Here is an 18,593-nt window from a genome sequence, read left to right as displayed (position 1 = left end):
TAGCTGGAAAAGTCTGGCTTTAACACCTGACACTGTGGGAGGATTGCCACAGCCACATGCAAGGGGCTTGGAGAGTTTATCTGCAGTGACATAGTCTAGTTGCCACTCTGAACCTGCAGTGATGTGTGGCCCGCAGAAGCCACGTATGCCATACAGTTTGTTCCAATGCAAATCAAAATAGAAAGGCACTCTTTTTTATTTGGGTAGGCAAAGAAAAAAAAGGAAAAAAAAAGAGGCCAGGTGTGGTGGCTCACGCCTGTAATCCTAGCACTTTGGGAGGCCCAGGCAGGCAGATCACTTGAGATTAGGAGTTCAACACCAACCTGGCGAAACCCCATCTCTACTAAAAATACAGAAATTAGCTGGGTGTGGTGGTGCCCGCCTGTAATCCCAGCTACTCGGGAGGCTGAGGCACAAGAATCACTTGAACCCAGGAGGTGGAGGTTGCAGTGAGCCGAGATTGTGCCCTGCACTCCAGCCTGGGTGACAGAATGAGACTCCGTCTCAAAACAAAAAAAAGTAAAAGAATATTTTTATAATCTCTAAGTCCACCTTCTCTTCTTCTGCATTCATTTAGGATTTCTCTCCACCCGCCTCCCACAGTGAGGAGGTGAGGGGTTCTCCCAACCTCCACTATTACCTCGCAAGGGCAGGAGTCTGATCTTAAAACCGGCACCCCCCTCCCCTGCTGCTTGCTCCAGCGCTGGCTCCAACACCTGGGCCTCTCCCTCCAGGCCCCTGAGCTAATTACAGGCTTCCCTAAATCATTGTAAGGAAAAGCTAATTAAATCAGGGTTGGCCATTAATTTTCTGGCTAAGGACAGGCAGCCGACACCTCTCTTCAATTCCAGAATCCGGAAACCATGGCTTGGAGCTTCCTTTGAGGTTGGGAATAGGGTTTTATCTGTTAGGGCTGATTTTAGGAAGAGCAGCATGTCCCAGTGACCATGAGGGATCAGGTTGGGGACCTGAAAAACTGGGCTGCAGCCAAATGTATATGGTAAAGGGTATGAGGAGGTGAAGTCAGATGTCCCTGCACCCACCAATAGCAGTTGTATGGTGTGAGAAAAACCCCTGCATTCGATCCCAGCCCTGCCACTTGCTAGGCAGGTATCCTGGTCCAGAAATCTCCACATGCAAGGCAGGCAGCATCAGTGCTGGCACAGAGAGTGGAGTGAGTTCTGAGCCAATGTTTGTTGAATGAACAAGTGACTGCTGAGTGCCTGGCTCAGTGCCACACATACAGTAAACACCCAAACAATATTTGTTCCCTTGTCCCTCTTGGAATCTTCTTTTGGAACTATAACATTCATGGGACAAGGTGGCTTAAGTTCCTAAAACCTTTCTATCAAAACATTCATTGGAAGCTTTCCTCCTTTGAGATCAAGGGTGAGAGATGTCAGAGGTGGGGTAGGGGCAGGGGACACAGGAACTGAGTTCTCCACTCCTAGAACTCCAACGCCTCTCACGTACCATCAGATGCCAGCCTGCCCTGCCATGCTGCCATGCATCAGCATACCTCTCTGTAAAGCTGGGCACCTTGACAGGAGTCCCAGCTGTGACTCTTCTCTCTTTCTTGCTCTGTTCGCTCATTAGCCAAGTCCTCAATAGCCCCTTGAAAGGCCCGGACATTGCACATTGCACCTTCATTATTCACTCCCGCCTCGGCCACTTTATTGCAGACAGTGAGTGATGTGCTTAGCTAATTCAGGGGACCCCAAAGGCAGGAAACAAATAGGGCAAATCCACAGTATGGCTGAGGACCACTCTGTGTGTCAAGTTCAGCACAGTGCCCGGAGTACAGATTCTGGAGTCTGCTTTGAATCCCAGCTAGCTGTTTGACCTTGGGCAAGCTGCCTAACTTTTCTGTTCCTCAGTTTCCTCCTCTACAAAATTGGCACGATGATACCAGTATGTCCCTCATGGGGTTGTTGTAAGAATTAAATGAGTTTGTAATGTGCCAAGTGTTTAGACAGGGCCTAGCGCACAGTTGGTGTTCCATGAACATTAGTTATTACTCATGATCTCAGAATGAATATCTCAGTTTATCTTCACCACAGCCCAGCCTGGCCGGAGAGTATGATGGCTCTTACTTTACAGATGAGGTCCAGGGAGGGGAAGCCACTTTCCCATGGCCACACAGAACAAAATCCCTGCCCCACACCTGTCCCCGACAGAGGGGAGACTGACAGCACCTGCCGGTGAAAGCGGGGCCCGGGGCAGGGCAGGGGTAGTGAAAGGAGCTTTCAAAGAAGGGCCAGGCCTCCCTCAGAGGCATGAGTGGAGTTGGGAGGTGGCTATAAATACGCGAGGCGAGGGGCTCTGTAACTAGGCCAGGAATGTGTGTTAGTCATTGAGGTCAGCACGGCCGCAGCGGCGCTTGGCTGGGAGAAAGCGGATCAGGAGTGGGCTCAGGTGAAGCCAGAGAGCTGAGGCCAAGGAGGGGTTTTGCTGGGGCGAGAGTGGCACTCTCAGCTTGGGGGCATGCTGGCACCCCCAGACCTTTGTCATGGGACAAGGGCAGATTCCCAGGAGTGCCTCCCCTATCCCTTCTAACCTCCGAGAAATCCTTCTGTAGTCCAGATCGGATCAAACCTCCAAGCCGCCTAAACCCACGGTCCTGGTTTCCAAAGGCAGACGCGAGTCCGCATTTTGGAGGGGGGCAAGCACATCCTCTCTAGTTTAATACCTGTGCACTTACTTTGATGTGTTAGGGGAAAAATACAACTGGCAAGGCAAATCCATGATATTGTGACTATGAATGCTTAAGATAACACTAAGTAGAGAGATACATATGTTTCTAAAAGGGAGGTGATTTCAGGACAGATGCAAAGTATATGCTAGAACTTGCAGACTGGCAAACATCATTACTGGAGTTTGAGGGTTTCTGGTCCACAGACTAAATGCGAATCTTTTTGCTGTGAGGTTTCAAGCCCTCCCCACCCCAACCCCACCCTACCTTCATTCTTGCTGTGCCTGCTACCTGGAATGCCTCACTGGCAAAGGTGAAATGTGCTCTCACTGCAACCTGCACAGGCTGCCTGATCCCCCGTCTGTCTACTGCCATTTCCCACACTGCGTGAGGTTATCCTATCTGCAGCCATCGCTCCCTCAACAACAGGGAAAGCAAGCTCTGTGTCTGTCTTCCTACCTGCTGTGCCCGGCATGGTGCCTAGAGCCAAGCACAGGCCCAGGACATGACACCCAGTTCACATCCTGGAGCTGTCACTGCCTGGTGCATGTGTGCATGCTGTGCATGTGCAAGGCTCTGGGCTCAGTCACCTCCCCATGTATCAGATGGGGATGACAAGCTCCCTTCTCCAGTGGGGTTGCATGGATTCAGTGAGTTTACTCCACCTCAAGGCTTTCTTAGCCCGGTGCCTGGCATGTTCTGGACACTCCACAAGTAGTGGCTGCGTAGCAGTATCATCAATGCTATTGTCATTATTAAGGGCCAGTGGATATTCATTAAATGAGTCCATAGTGTTATAGGCTGAAGGGGAGAGAAAAAAGAATGGAGCATGTATGCATTTAGGCTGGAGAGAAAAATCTCAGTGGCTATTTTCCCAACCCCTCTCATTTTGAATATGGGGAAACCATGGCCCACACTGAATCCCGGGGACCAGGACCCAGAACATTTGCCCTTCAGTCTATGGTGCTCCACCACCACCTCCCTCCCCAGGCTGGGGGAAGGGGAAGGGGTGGCCGAGGCGAGTTGCATCTGCCCAGTGTGACACTTGCAGGTTCCCCGCCCCCAGCCTTCCTCAGCTCCTCGGTGTAGACCCAGTCGACCTGGTTAGGAGTTCCAGGGCTGTGGCCTGCACCGAGCTGGCAGGAGAGTCCTCACTTCACCGAGGCAGTGAATCAAAAGGCTCATTCTTTGTAGACTCCTCAGATAGGTAGAAGCAGACTTGACCTTTGTCGTTTTGTTATTTTTAGCAGAGCAGGCAAGGAATGATAAAAACCTGTACAGGAGCTGGCTATAAATAGCACGCCTGTGGCTTTTTTTAAGAAACACACACACACACACACACACACAGACACATCTGAACATTGTAGATCTAAACAAGCATTGCCCTTCAAAATAGAATAACAGCATTAGCATGACACTTTACAATCAGCAAGCCCATTTAAGCTGTCACTTCAGCTCACCGTACAATTCCACAGGGTGGACACTTCCATCGTCTCCATTTTGCAGATGAGGAAACAAGGAATGAAGTCAGCCAGGAAGGCTGTGGGCACGGCACCTGACACGTGGCGAGAGCCCTGTAAATATCACTTTCCTTATCACTGAATCTCTGAAAAGTTGAGTAACTTGTCCAGTGCCACGCCAGGAGAAGGAAGAGAAGCAGGACAGATGCCAGGGCCACCTGTCTCCAAGTCCATGAGTCCCCTGGCTGGGGCTGAAGGAAGAAGAGTTAGACCTGGAAAGGTCAGAGGAGTGGCAATGGATGTTATGGGGACAATGGGATGAGAACTGGAACGACAGGATGGTATCTGAGGTGCTGGCAGCTAAGAGGGAGTGGCTGTTTGGGAAGTGCCTTTGGGGTCAGCAACAAGAGAGGAAAAAGGAGGAGAAGAAGATAGAAGATCGCTGGCCAACAGTTTTTTAGGACAATGCCATGCCAGGGTCACCTCGTCAGGCACTGCCCTCCTTTGGGCAGAGTGGGAAATGTCAGTAGGCTCCATGGTGGGAGGGCTAAGAGCAGGTTATCAGCACTGGGATGAGAGCCGACAGAGGCCCAGGGGCTGGGGCCAGGGCAGCCTGCAGCAGGGAGGAACAGGTCAAAGGCAACTAAATCAGAAAGGGGTCCTGAAACTTGAAAGGTAATGAACTCCAGGTAACCATGTTGAGGGACTGCCCAGGGTTCTGTGGTGTGCTGGTAACTGTTTCACAACCAGCTCTCAGGAGGGTGGATGTCCTGCTTTCCTGTGCTTGCCAATTTCTGTGGTGTCAATGCTCCCACTATGGCAGATTGTAAGCTGCCAATATGAGATCACTGACAACACAATCGGCTCTCACAAGTCAGTATAAGCAACTCCAGAACAAGACTGCTGCCACACCATGCCACACAAGATGGAGATACTTATGTCCTGCTTGTTTCAAGGGAAAAGAGAAGGGGCTTACAGGTAGTTTTTAAGCTACCATTAATTGTGCATGTAACACATGATAGGCAAAGTATTTTACAGGCAGTATCTCAGTTAATTCTCAGGACACAACTCCAAAGTAGATATCATCACCATGTTACTGATGAAGAAACCAGGCTCAGAAGGGTGAACTGACTTGCCCAAGATCACAGAGCTCAGTGAGTGGTGGAGCTCAGACTTAAGCCCAGGCCTGTGTGAACTCAGAGCCTGTGCCCCAGACATATACCACCTGGCCTCTAGCCAGGGTAGTTCTGGGACCTCAGTTGGGGCTGGGTTTTCAGGCAGAGGCTGATGAGTGGGTTCCTCTGCAGGGCTGGCAGCTGAGAGCTCCCACCAAGTCACAGGGGAAATGGTTACCACCCTTGGGGGAGGTCCTGAGAAGATTGAGACACTCCCATGGGGAGAGAGCAGAGCAGGAAATGACCCTCTTAAATACTGAAGAAATGAACGAATGATATCTTCAGATTCCCTCTCATTTTGTTTAGATCAGATTGTCTATGAATTAAAAGTGTTGTCACCTTTGCAGAATAGAGATGAAAAAGCAAGCTAGACATCCCTGAACACCCACTATGTGCCATGTACATATGTATTACTCATTTATGCCTCCCAACACTCCCATAATTGCAGGTATTGTTAGCCCCATTTTACAGATGTATTAATAGAAACTGAGGTTCACATTGGCCAAGTGACTAGCACAAGGCCACCCAGTGGTAAGTGGCAGAGCTGGGCTTCAATCCCATATCTCTTTGATGCCCAAGCCCCTGCTCTATGCTGTGTGTCCCCCAGAAAGAAACAGCACCTTGTATCTGAGAATCTACTTACAGTTTACAGAGATCCTTCCATACCCTTCTTTTATTTGGTTACTGCTAACCAGCCCCTGGGGAGGTCAGGAAGGCTGGGGGACAAGGTCAGCACTCTCCCGGCCCACGGCGGCTGTCTTGCCCAGTAACCCCTGATCTAGTGCTCTTCCAACCCCCTGCGGCCACCTGCAGGGGGATGTGCAGTGAGAGAGGTGGCCCAGCCTTTCAGGAAGTCTCATCCATAGAGGGCCTGCAGAGTGGCCACTAGGCTGGGGCTGTCCCCGCTGCTGGTGGCAGGCCTCCTTGGAGAGCCTATGCTCTTTGGAGCTGTGTCTGATGAAGATGAGCCCTGAGCAAGGTAGCCCCACATAAGGGGGGTTCCTTATGGGGCTAACAGGCAGCCCTGGAGTAAGCACTTGCCTCCAAGCCCTGGCCTGGCTGCCATGTGCTCAAGGCAGGTGGTGACCACTCTGTGGGCCTCAGGATCCCTATCTGTAAAATGGAAAGCTAGGGCTGGACACAGGAATGCAGCGGCACCTCCAGCCCTGATGCGCCGCAAGTCCACATAAACCAGCCCCAAAGGCAGATCCCAAAGGGAATTCCCGGAAGTTTTCTGGGCCCAGCATCCTCTGGGGAGTCTGTGGGAGATATGACACCCTTGTGGGTCTAAGGAACCCATCAAGACTCCATCAGCATCACCATCTCCCAAGGGCGGCCAGTTCCTGTCTGTCCTCCTCCTTCAGGCTTGGCTCTGGCCCTCCATCCCACCTCTTCCCTGCTCCCCTCAACCACTCACTGGACACCCTGGCAGAACCCAAGTGTTCCCCAGACCTATCACAGGGTAGGGAAGAACAGGCAGGGACTAAGGAGCCAGCTGCCTGAGTTCAAATCCCAACTGCACTTACCAGCTGGACAACTTTGGCCAAGTTGCCTGACATCTCTGTGCCTCCATTTCACCACCTGTAAAATTAGGGTGATCATCAAAGCCACCTTAAAAGGTCTTTGGGAAGAACTGAATGAGTAAACACATGAAAAGTTCTAAGAACAAACAGAACCTGGCATGTAATATCATGTCCCCGTCTCAGGGCCATTTATCATTTGTGGGCGTGTCCCCTCTTTCGTCTCTGCATCCCTCCTACCCAGCTGCCCTGGGGGGTTGGGGAAAAACCAGGTTCTATCAAGCAGGGCTACCATTAAGGTCAGTCAAGGGAACTTCCCACCCCCTGGAGGGAGCACTGGATTGAGAGTCCTGAGCCTACAGCTTTCATTCAATTGCCCATGACCCTGGCCTCAGTCTCCCCTTATGCCAGGGTGCCCCCTCAGCCCCCTGCACATTCGCGACTCTGTGAATGTCTACTGGCTGTTCTCCTCCCAACTGTGGCCCTGTGCAAGCAGGGCCCCTTTCCTCCTTGCTGATGTGTCCTAGGCTCGGAGTCCACCCCAGATCACAGCATATTGAGTGGATCATAGGACCTGCGGAAGGCAAGACATGACTGCCGCACTGCCACATTGCAGATGCTGTTACACGCAGGGCCCTCACCAAGGGCTTCGTGTTCATCATCGGGTTCCATCCTGAAAACCCTTCCCAGCTGCCCCCCTTCCCAGGGTGAGGACAGAAATCTGTAGAGTGGTCCACAGGGGCCCCCACTGCCTCTCCTGTCCCTTGCCCACACTTTCCCCCAGCCATCCGGGCCTCCTTTTAATTCATTGAGAACTGCTAAGCTTTTCCAGTCTCAGGGCCTTTGCACAAGCCACACCCTTTGTCGGCAACACTGCCTCTCCTCTTACCTACTGAACTCCCACTCCAGCCTGCAGACCCCAGCTCAGTCATCACCCCCTCGAGGAAACCCTCTGTGAGGCTTCCTGCTCTTGCCAGAGACACCAGGGGCCTCCTGCTGAGCTTGCTCTCACCCCTCTGTAAATACACATTGGTTTGTGTGATCATTTCATTTCATGGCTGTCTCTAAACCCTCTTGAGAGCAGACACCATGGGCGTTTCTGCTTACCACTGTATTCTCAGCACCTAGCACAGAACCTGGGAAGGAGATGCTCAATGGGTATTTGTGAAATAAATAAGTCGATAGAGAAGCAGGAAGCACACGGCATCGTGCGCATTTTACAAATGAGGAGCCTGAGGCCAGAGAGGTTGAGAGACTTGCCCAAAGTCACACAGCCCATCACGGTAAAGCAGGGATTTGAGCAAGGGCCACCAGACTCCAGCTCCCAAACTCTTTGCACCACTTCGGAATTGCCGCCTGTGGGTGCAATGGAGGACTGAGGCACAGTCCCAGAGGGTGGGGCTGGAGTGACAGGGAAGGGCTGTGGTTGTTCTGAGAACCCTGGCTGCCTGCAAACCTCACAGGGAGTGAGCCCGCAGCCCCTCTGCTCCTCTGCAAGCCTTCCAGGAAAGATCTAAGCTCTCATTCTAACTCCAGGTGTGTCATCCTGGGTTTGTTACCTGCACTCTCTAAGTCTCAGTTTCTTCATCAATAAAATGGGGGTGATACTCTCCACATAGCAAGACTGTTGGGGGCAGACTGTGTGTGTGTGTGTGTGTGTGTGTGTGTGTGTGTGTGTGTGTGTGTGTGTGTGTGTGCGCGCGCACATGCTTTAGCACCCAGGAATATGCTCAGCAGAGGTAGCTGATGTGGCCCCTGTGGCCTCTGAGCCATTCAGGCTGGACATGCAGGCCCCTGGGATGACCACATTTTATTCCCTAACTTCTTACTGGTTATATTCCCAGCAGTGTTGGCCACCCAGTGAGTCAGCAGTTAGGCCTGCCAGCTCACAGCATTCTCAGTCGTCACCCCTCTGCTCTAGGAATCCTCTTTCCCTGCTGGGTCCCCAACCCTCTTCAGCAGGAAGACGACAGAGAGATCACAGGCTTCAGGGAAGACAATGCATATCTGGATCCTCAATCCTGTGCCACAGAGCTATGCACCCTTGAACAAGACACACACCCTCTCCGGGCTCGTTTCCTCACCTCTAGGTTGAAGACTGATAACATCAAATTCTCCTGGGGTAGTAGTTAAGAGCCTGGCACACAGTAGGTGCTCAGCAAATGTCAAATTCCCTTTCCTCTTCTGACATTCCTGGATTCATCATCCCCACCCGCTCCCTTTCCTCCTTTCTTCACCTCTTCTTTCTTCAGGGAGGCAGCCTTTCAGCAAGAGTGAAAACACACACATGTCAATGTTAGCTAGGGACCCCAGTACAGGACCTCACATTCAGTGAGAGCTGAATAAATATCTGTTGCCTGAATGATCCAAAGAAATGAATTACGAATGGCGGAGTGTCAGGTTGCAGGTAGCTTGGAGGGGCCATTTAGGGATAGGGGCTCTCCTTCCTGGGTGTTCAACTCACCTTGAGTCCAGCCCTGGGCTCAAGCACGCTGGTCCCAGTTGGGACATCTCTGGGCAGTGGGATCTGAGTGGAGTTGGGGTCTCCTTTTACCCTTCCCAAGCTGGGCATGGGGAGGGAGCCCCATTCATTGACAGCTCAGGAAATAGCAACTCCTAAGCCAGGACCCCTAAATGCGTCCAAAGAATATTTCCAGAGCCACAAAGAGATGCAAACACCATCCAAAACTACTAGCAGAATTGCTTTTTCATTCAACAAACCTGCATTCATCAGTTCAATCAATATTTATTGAGGATCTTTTCCCAGTGCTAGGGATACCTCAGGCAAATGAGACCCAGTTTCCTGTCCCTGGGGAGTACCCCAGCCAGATGGACAACACAGATGCATATAAAAAGGTTAATTGCAAAAAACTCTTCTTGGGGCATGGGGAAAAGGGGGACGGAGGGAAAATCAAGGAAGGCTTCATGGAGGAGGGGCTGCTGGAGCTGAGTCTTGAAGGATCAGTAGGAGTTCTCCAGGCAGAGAAGTGGAAAGGGAAGGCATCCCTGGCAGAGGGGGTGGCACATGCAAAGACGCAGAGGCACGGAAATGCAAGAGTGTCTTTGGGAGCAACAAAGACCCACTGTGGGGTCTGAGGGTAATGGGAGCAGTCTGGAGTGGTTATTTTGGGCCTCATGAGCCACAGTGAGGAGTTTGGATTTGATGCTGAGAGCACAAAGGAGCCAAAGAAGGGTTTGGAGGAATGTAGGCAGCTCCCCAAGGCTGTAGGGAGTTAGGAAATGGCCAGGGGATGGCAGGGGAGGAGGGGGGAGGACAGTTAGGAGTCAGGATTGATGGGCGGGAGTGGGCAGCATGTATGACTCTGCATTACCAAGGAGGTATTAGCTCTGAGGGGCAGCGCAGATAAGACCATGGCCTTGTGCCTGAGAAAGGCAGTCTGCCCCAGAGAGTCCTCTGAGAGTGCCTCCTGCTTCCCCAAGCTCTGCATTCTTCCAGGAGGAAAGGCACCAGATCCCTCATTGTTTCCACAGTAACACTGTGAGCTCATGGCCCTGACCTTGGCCTCTGGCCTTGCAGAAGGGAGGCAGGGTCAACCATCACCACTCACCTGCCCCACACAGGTGGGAGCCTAGGGTGGACCCTCACGGGGCTAAGGTTTTCTAAGCTGTGTGGCCGGGAAGATATGCCCACTGCTTTGGGAAACCTAGGTCCCAAGCAGTTCCAGGACCCAGATTCACCCCGCCTCCCACAGGGTTTCTGGGCTCGCCACAGGGCCTCCTGCAGTTCCTGTTTCAAGCTCCAATTCCCCTACTCACTCTGTGACCTTGCGCTACAATGTTTTACCTGTACCTCAGTTTCCTCATCTGTAAAATGGGAATAAAAATAGGATCCACCTCCCAGGGTTTTGTGAGGAACGCACGAGGTGTGTGCACAGAATGCCTGGCACATAGTAGGATGTCAGTGTGAATGGTGGCTGGCCAGAATTCGCCAGAAGCCAGGCCTACAACCTCCTCCCTGAGGGAGCAAGGACCAGTAGGAGGAGGGGAGAATTGGTGACCTGCGTTCAAATCTCAATAGACTAGAGACCAGCCCAGCCCCAGCCCTGCAGATGCTATCTGGGAACCCTTATCTACCAGCCAGAGGAGTTGGAAGGCACCTACTCTCCGCCAGCATTTTCCCTGGGGCCTGCTGGAGAATCTCACCTTCTGTTTCTTCCACTAGTAACAGTTGCCATTCTCCTTTAACTTGCAACCCCGCCAAATAGGTATTATCATACCCATTTTGCAGATGAAAAAAACCTGGGACTCAGGGAGGTTGAGTCATTTGCCCAAGGTCACACATCCGGTAAGTGAGAGAGCCGGGAGTTGGACCCAGGTCTGTGTGGCCACAAAGCCTCCACTCGAGATCTGGCTGGCTGAGGGAGTTTCAGGCCTTGGTGGGAGTGGGGAGTGGATGCAAGGCTTCCGTGTGACTGGCTGGAGAGGAGATTTCGGGCAAGCCAGCCCGTGTGGTCCCCTGGATCCACAGTCCATGGCCCCTCAAGGTCTGGGGCTAGAGATCCTGAGTTGTGTGCTTCAAACTTGGGTAACTTTAGGCAGGTGCAGAGAGAAGGGCCTAGGGTTTGAGTGAGACCCTCAATCTTGCTTTGGTCCTCACTGGCTCTGTAACTTTCAAATAAGGCCCTGTGGTCTCCAGGTCTCAATTTTCTTTTCTGTAAAATGGGAAGAAGCCTGGGCTCTTTGAGGGTGATCTGTGGGGGTCAGAGGAGACAGGAATGTGAGAGACCTTTGGAAATACCTTCTTATCCCCCGGGGAACCCAGCTGACAGCTCTTTGGGGCAGCAGTGACCTGAGAGCTGCCCCAGAACTCCGACCCAGGTGTCTACAGACCCCGAGCCAGGCAAGGCAAGGGCAGGGGTAGCCCTCATCCATGCTTCCCAGAAAGACGAGCAAAAACAGAGAGCCCACGTCTCATACCGAAGACACAGCTGGCCTCTAATTACATTCAGTCCTCTCCCCTCAGACCTGCCTGGACCTACCTCCTCTCTTGCCTTCGTGCAGAGAGCCTCCTCTATTGCCCTTGTGCAGAGAGCCTCCAGCAGCCTGGGCCAAGTTCCGTGTCCCCATTCCTAGACAGACTGACCCTCTTCACTCACCCTGTGTCTCAGCTCCAGGACCCCTCCCCAAGGGAGAAAAACATGGTCTGGCCAACTAAACACAGAGTAAAAATCAGATTGGCTGGCTCCTCCTTCCGTCCCCCTCCCCTATGTCTCATACCTTTCCCTAACCCTGACTCTCAATCGGTGTCCACCATAAGCCAAATCATGCTGGAGGCAGAAGCTATCAGTAATCCTCCCAGCTGGCCTCCTGCCTCTTTCCCCCTCTTCCCTGTGGCTGACCCTGACCTGTCATTTCCAACCTTCCTGGAGTTGCAACACTAGTGCCATTGTTTGTCTAATTTCACAACACCTCTGCCTGTCCAATACCCCCTGCCCCCCAACACATCCTGGAAGGCCAGGCCAGATGACCCAGGTGTATCTGCTGCAGGAAGAGAAGGCAAAGGGGACGGGGCAAGGGACAGATGTCTGCAGCCAGATTCCACCCTTAAGAATGACCTTAGGCAAGCCCTGATCTTTTTCTTGAGGCTTCGGTTTGCTGAACTGTAAAATGGGAGAATTGGATAGGAGTTCTCAAGGGTCCAGCAGACTCGTTCAAGCCTTTACTGCACCATCTAACACATGCTGGGACCTGAGACCTGGAATGCTGGAGACATGTCTGATGTGGTCACAGCCCAGTGAGGGAGACAGACGTGTAGACCATCACGATACAGTGTGGTCAGAGGTAGAACAGAGGCATGAACCAACTCAGTTGCTGGAATCAGGAAGGACTGTCTGGGGAAGCAGAATTTGAGTTGGACTTCGAAGAATGAGTAGGAGTGGGCCTAGAACTGGGGTATACCCACAAGGAAAAACCTTCAAACTTTGCTGTTCAATATTTGCACTGCCTCAGGAGATAGGGGCATCCAGTGACTGGGGGGTGGATGCAGGCACTGAAGGACATGGGATCTGGAATGTCAAGGAGATGGGAACTCGGCCAGGTGGCAGTTCTAGTCTTAGGGTCTGAAAACCAAAATCCACAACTGCCTGAGAGTTTGGCTGCTAGTGTACGTTGGTGAGAGCCCAGCCCATCTCAGACAGGGACCACTGGGCAGGTAAGACTCAGGACTTGGGAGCGGACGAGTGTCAGGGCTCCCAGTGAGCCCACACTCATGATGGCCTACGCATGCAGGCAGCCCTGGGCTTGGAGTCCAGAGGCCTCCGTCACAAGTTTGGTCTACTCTTTACTGGTTGTGCCACCTTGCCCTGGCCACCACATCCCCCTGAACTACACAGAGCTTCCCCATCTGTACCTTGGGTGCTCACGGCAGCCACCCCAGAGGTAATTGGGAGGATCAAATGATTTACTGTTTTGTAGGTGGCCTTTACAAACTGTAAAGTGTGCTGGACACAGAAGGCAGTGTGATTGTTGAAATGTGTGGCTCATAACAGGCTGCTTCTCGGGCTATTTTGTAACCAGGGAAAGCGGTTTGCCGCCAAAGATGTTGAAGTAATAATGGTGGGATTCCTGGCACAGACATGTAGGCTGGCAACAGATGGGAGGTGCAATGGGCCTTTCCGCCTCTGCCCATTTTTGCCCACCCTCGCTCCAACATCTCGGAACACCTTTACCTGGGCCTGTTTTGGGGAATGGAGAGCCTGTGGGCTTTGGGGAAGGGCAGATGCTTGGCCCTGGTCCCTGGGGTGGAGCCGACTAGGGACTGCTGACTTGGAAGACCAGAGGGGTGGCCAGTGGAATCCCCCCAACTACACCCCTAAGAGGGGTAGAGTTCCCATCTGCACCCCCAAGATGAAGCAGAGATGAGGCTGCTTTGGAAGCTCCCAATCTTGAGCTATTGGTGTGGGGTCGAGAGCCTCCCTGAGGGGTGTCCTGGGCTGCTCTGTCAGAACCCCAGCAAGGAGCCCTGCCCGGCCTCTGAGTCACACCCTTGCCCCAGTGGAGGCCAAGGCCTTGAATGACCACCCAGCCCTTGACATCGTAGCTTCTCAGCATCCTCCCTGCGTTGAGGCCACCCTGCGGGCTAAGGGGCAGGTGGGTACCCTTCCATGGGGCTGGGGGGTGAGGAGCAAGGAGGTCTCAGCATGGCCTACTGGTGGGAGACCCGCCTCAGGCGCTCCCAACTGTCTCCCTCCCGTGGCCCCTCTGCACGGCCGGGTTCTGATTTTGGTGCAGTGCAGACTTTCAGCTTAACGAGACAAATTGGTATTCTGTGCCAGCCCAGGGATGGAGTGGCAGCTCGGGACACTCGGGCGGGCAGCTCAGAGGTGGGCAGGAGGTGGGGGCAGGGGAAAGAGGCAGCTTCTGCCTGGAACTGCCTCCCGGGGCCGCCTCCAGCCCTGCCCCTGTCCCCCATGCACCCCTCCACCCTGACAGGTGCCCTGAGACACTGGTCCTGAAGGTCCTTCCACCTTCAGTGCCCTCCCTCCAAGCAAGGTACCCCTCCTGGAGGGGGCAGGGCAGTGGAGGCCAAGCCTTCAGAATTCTAGAGAAGCCCCTCGCCCCCGGTGACCTCCTAACCTTGCTCTTAGGGCTCTCCTCCCACCCATCTGGAGTTGAAAGAGCAGCAAGTCTGGCAGAGATTAGGCAGGAAGAGGTGAGCAGCTGGCTAGGGGCTTCCAACCCTACCGACTCCTCACCCGGGGTCCCTGGGTTCCCGTGGAAGTGTCAGTCAGCCCACAGTCTGCCTGCAACTCATCATAGATGTCCTGAAGATTAGGTGGGTGTACAGACATGCAGACACCCCTGCTGGTGGGCACCTGGCAGAGAAAAGGCCCCTTGAGGCAGGCCCTTCTGCCAAGCCAGCCCCCACCACCACACCCCCCCGAGGGCAGGTGGGGTCGCACACAGGCAGGGCGGGTCGCAGGGGTAGCGCTTCAGGGCAGCAGAGAGCTGCTGCGGGCTCAGCTCCACTGGCCCTGGAAACACAGATGTGTTTAAAATGTGTTGAGTCGACTTCTCCCCATTTGCGACCTCTGCCCCTTTGCCCCCCAGGTCTGGGGTTGCCTTGACTGCAAAGAGGTGGGCCAGAGCCCCTGACCAACCAAATAAGTCCCCCAGAAAGCAAGGGACGACTTGGGGCCATTTGAGCAAAATCCTCCCCTCTCTGCTCCCGTTCCCCCCACCACCACTCTCAGGACCCCCTTCCCTCCAGCACAGCCCAGCCCTACCCTCTCCGTGCCCTTGACATTCCCTCCTGCTTCTGGGGAGCGGGCATATTCCTGGGACTCTGCCAGCTTCGGTTCCTCATGATCCCACGGGAGGAATTAAAACCGCAAACAACACCGTGGTGGTTCGGTCCACACCCCCCCCCGCCCCCCACTCTCCTCCCCCGTGCCCCCTCTAGAACCGGCCCTCCCTGTGTCCCTCCCTCCCTCCCTCCTCCCGCCCCCATCCCCCAGCCTCCGGCAGCGGCAGGGGCGGCCTCTGCCTCCCCCGAGATTGCATTTTGCCGGCGAGATGCTCTCCTAGAACCGGCGCCGGCGCCTCCGCCCCCCGCCCCCCACCCGCTCGGGCAGGATGGTACAGTCTGCAGAGGGGCCCGGGCACGCTGGCTGGGCTCAGCCGCGGCACCAGCTGCCGCACCGCGATTACGGGGCTGCCCGCCGGGAAACCGTGCAGGATTGGTGGTGATTTTCATAGCCAAGTAAGTACCGGCATCCCCCAGCATGAGAAAATAAAAAATAAAAAGCGCCCCACTCCACTCTCCCCTTCCTCCCTCACCCATTTTATTTTGTTTCATTTCATTTGATTTTTCTCAGTGCTGATGGTGGTGGCGGTGGCAGCGTGGAGGGGGGGTGGGAGCAGGGCTTGTTTATCTGGCAGCAGCCGAGGCTGCACTGGGAGCCGCCGCTGAGGGAGACACTAGTGTGAGGGTCCGCGTGTTGTGGGGGACGGCTGGATGCTGGGGACTAGGACAGGGGGGCCTCGGACAAGCGGATGCCCAGGGTCTCAGGTAGATTCCGGCAGCCTCTGGACTGCAAATGCCCCCTAAGGATGTTATGCAAGGGCCAGCAAGCTGGTGGCAGGGGACAAGGTTCTCTTCTCTCTGAGCCGGTCCCAGGGAGACCAAGAGGACTGGAGGGTGCCCGTTGCCCACCCTGGTCAGAGTCCCAGGAAAGAGGCAGGAGGAGGCCCCTGTGAAGCGTCCCTTTGGTGGGGTGGGCAGCTGTGTGCTGGGACTCATTGGGTCAGGCCAGCCGGGTCATGTGGTGGCAGGGACGTGTTCCTGGGTCCCCTCCATGGCCAGGAGGGTGGCAGGAACGGGTGGGCCAGGCCATTTTGCAGCAGTCATGCTGGGTGGTGGAGTTGGCACCCTCTGCCCAGAAGCCCACTTCCTAGGCCAGCCTCAGTGGTCTCCAGCTGAGGGATAGGGCACCTGAGGCTCCTCCCTGCCCCCTGCAGGGTCAGGATGGGAAAATGCAGCAGGGGGCCTCAGGACTCCCTGAGGGTGGGTTGCTGCCAGCAGCAACCCCTTTCTAGCCAAGTAGCTATTCCACACCACGGCTGTCCTCTGCTCACCCAGCTTGGGGGTTGGGGGTTGGGGGGGTGCTCTGGACTGGCCTGCCCCAATCAGGCAAGGGCCCTGGGGGTCTCGGGCCCTCCATGCAGAGGCCCAGCCTGGCTCGACCTTCAGAAGGGTAAGTGAGCAGGCAAGCCCGACCAGCCGGCAGAGGGTCTTAGTGCGACGCTGCATGCCCTGAGCCCAGCGTGGAAGGGGCTCCCTCCTCTCCTGCATTGCTCTCCGAATCGCTGGGAGGAGGCAGAGCTGACGTTTGGGGTATTTCCAGGATCAGCGGGCGCCATCCGGAGAAATTCTCCTTTGACGTGTGCAGTAGGAGGGGGCTTGGAGCGCAGGCCTTGGGGGCCTCCGCCTGTTAACTTCGTTGAAGGAGCAGTGGCAAAGAAGGGGATGCAGCTCTGGGGAGTCCTGTGGGGGGTTGGGGGTCCAGGAAAGATGCTGATGGCCACCATTATTTAGCCACCTTCACACCCTAGTCCCATTCACATCAGGGCATATGCATGCCAACAAATTCACACATACACACAGATACAAATATAGTACCCATAAGTAGTGCGTCATATATGTCCAAATCATATACACACATATGGAATGCCCATGCCCACACCTCAGCACCTGTAAATACAACCCACGTTCCTGAACACCACATGCTCACGTGCAAAACACAGCACACACACGAATGCAGTACACACATACACACCTGTGCATGCAGCTTGCCCACACATGCATGTAGCACTAACACGGGAAAGCAGTAGGCTGCACACAGTGCCCTGCAACAGCCAGAAATGTGTGTACCCACATGAGGGCTGGCTCAGGTGTGAAAACAACAGGCACACACATGTGGGGCTCTGAATGCCATCTGCGTGCCTGCCCGTGCATTGGCAGGCACATGGCATGCTGGAATGTGCCCACAGGTGAATGTCAGTTGCACACATAAGAAGACGGCCACAGGCACACAGATGCAGCACCTCTGCGGATGCTGCGTGCACACACCCGCCCCCTCAGCTTCCAGGAGGCAAGGTGGCTCTGTGGGTGCTAGGGAGAGCTTGCCCCTTAAGGGACTTCCGATGAGGACAGAGGGATACTGGATCCTAAGTGCCCGCCACAGCCTCACACAGGCATTGGGGGAGGGCCAGCCCGTATTCCCAGGGAGCTGTGATTAGACTCAGCAAGGCCATCTTGGGTTATTGATGTTCTTCAGAGAAGGCTGCCCAAAGTTGGAAAGGAGACAGAGGCGGCCAGGGACGCAGCTGCTGCCCGTGGCCCAGACCGCCAGGAGCCCAGACTGGCCCCACCAGCCCTCTCCCTGGCATCAGGAAACCAACCCGCTGCTATGGGGTCTCTGAGAGCTGGGGCCTGGAACACCTTCAGCAGACTCCAAAGTCCCCTCCAGACTGAAGGTCAGAGAAGCTGCTGTGGCTTACGTTGTATGCAGAGCCTGAAATGCTGGCACCCTCCTCTGCTGTCCCGCTGCCCTCCTCTGCGTTCCCCCAGCTCAGGCGCAGGTATGGGTCAGGGGACCCAAGTAAATAATAGTAATCCAGCTAGCATTCACCCAGCTAACTGCTTTGCACGTATCATCTCAGTGAGGATGCCCACAGCCCTGTTATCCCCACGCCCCAGATGAGGACGCTGTATCTAGAGAGGTGAAGCTGTGTCACCCAAGGTCACACAGCTGGAATGTGGCAGAGGGGAGGTAGAAGGCAGGCCACCAGGTGCCCAACTACCCTCTTTGACCCTTCGGCATGAGGCCAGTTCAAATTGGGGTACCAAAATTTTGGGAACCTATAGCTCAAGAACTTAGAATTTTGTGGCAAGATTCCGAGAAAGAGTGAAGAGGATCTCCTATGGGTGAAGGCGGAGGAGCCTTCCCCAGGCGGGCGTGGCCCTGACCTAGGCAGCCGGACCGCTCTGTCGTCCCTTTACCCTATGGAGTTGCTGATGCCTAGAAAGCCAAAGCAGACAGATGCCTTCTGAGGCCACCTAGCTGGGACCGTTTATAAAAAGGAAACTGAGGCCCAGCCAGGCACAGGGACTTGTCCAAGGTCACACCGTGTTCTGTAGAGACCTGGGCTTCTTGCAAGTGCTCTCAGGCCCCAGACAAGAAGCAGCAGAGGCCTGTGTTGGCCCCTGGTTTTCCCCAGGTGT

At 54.5% G+C, this 18,593-nt stretch overlaps 1 protein-coding gene across 18 annotated transcripts in view; it reads left to right on the top strand.

The window, feature by feature from the left end:
• ATP2B2 (ATPase plasma membrane Ca2+ transporting 2) overlaps positions 1 to 18,593 on the top strand; it is a 383,942-nt gene that overhangs the window by 187,037 nt on the left and 178,312 nt on the right. For 2 of the 18 annotated variants that reach the window (XM_024355326.3, XM_063805437.1), the window contains exon 1: positions 15,402 to 15,569. The exons of 14 other annotated variants lie outside the window; for them this stretch is intronic. The gene's annotated coding sequence lies outside the window, so the exon portion shown is untranslated. Of the gene's footprint in view, positions 1 to 15,401; positions 15,570 to 18,593 lie in introns of those variants that run through there. 2 more of the 18 variants (XM_016940455.4, XM_016940465.4) reach the window with 2 other exon arrangements.

This window comes from Pan troglodytes, chromosome 2, assembly GCF_028858775.2.
Source record: "Pan troglodytes isolate AG18354 chromosome 2, NHGRI_mPanTro3-v2.0_pri, whole genome shotgun sequence".
NCBI classification, from domain to species: domain Eukaryota; kingdom Metazoa; phylum Chordata; class Mammalia; order Primates; family Hominidae; genus Pan; species Pan troglodytes.
Note: the sequence above shows the minus strand (reverse complement) of the source record. Positions and strands in the feature narration are given on the sequence as shown.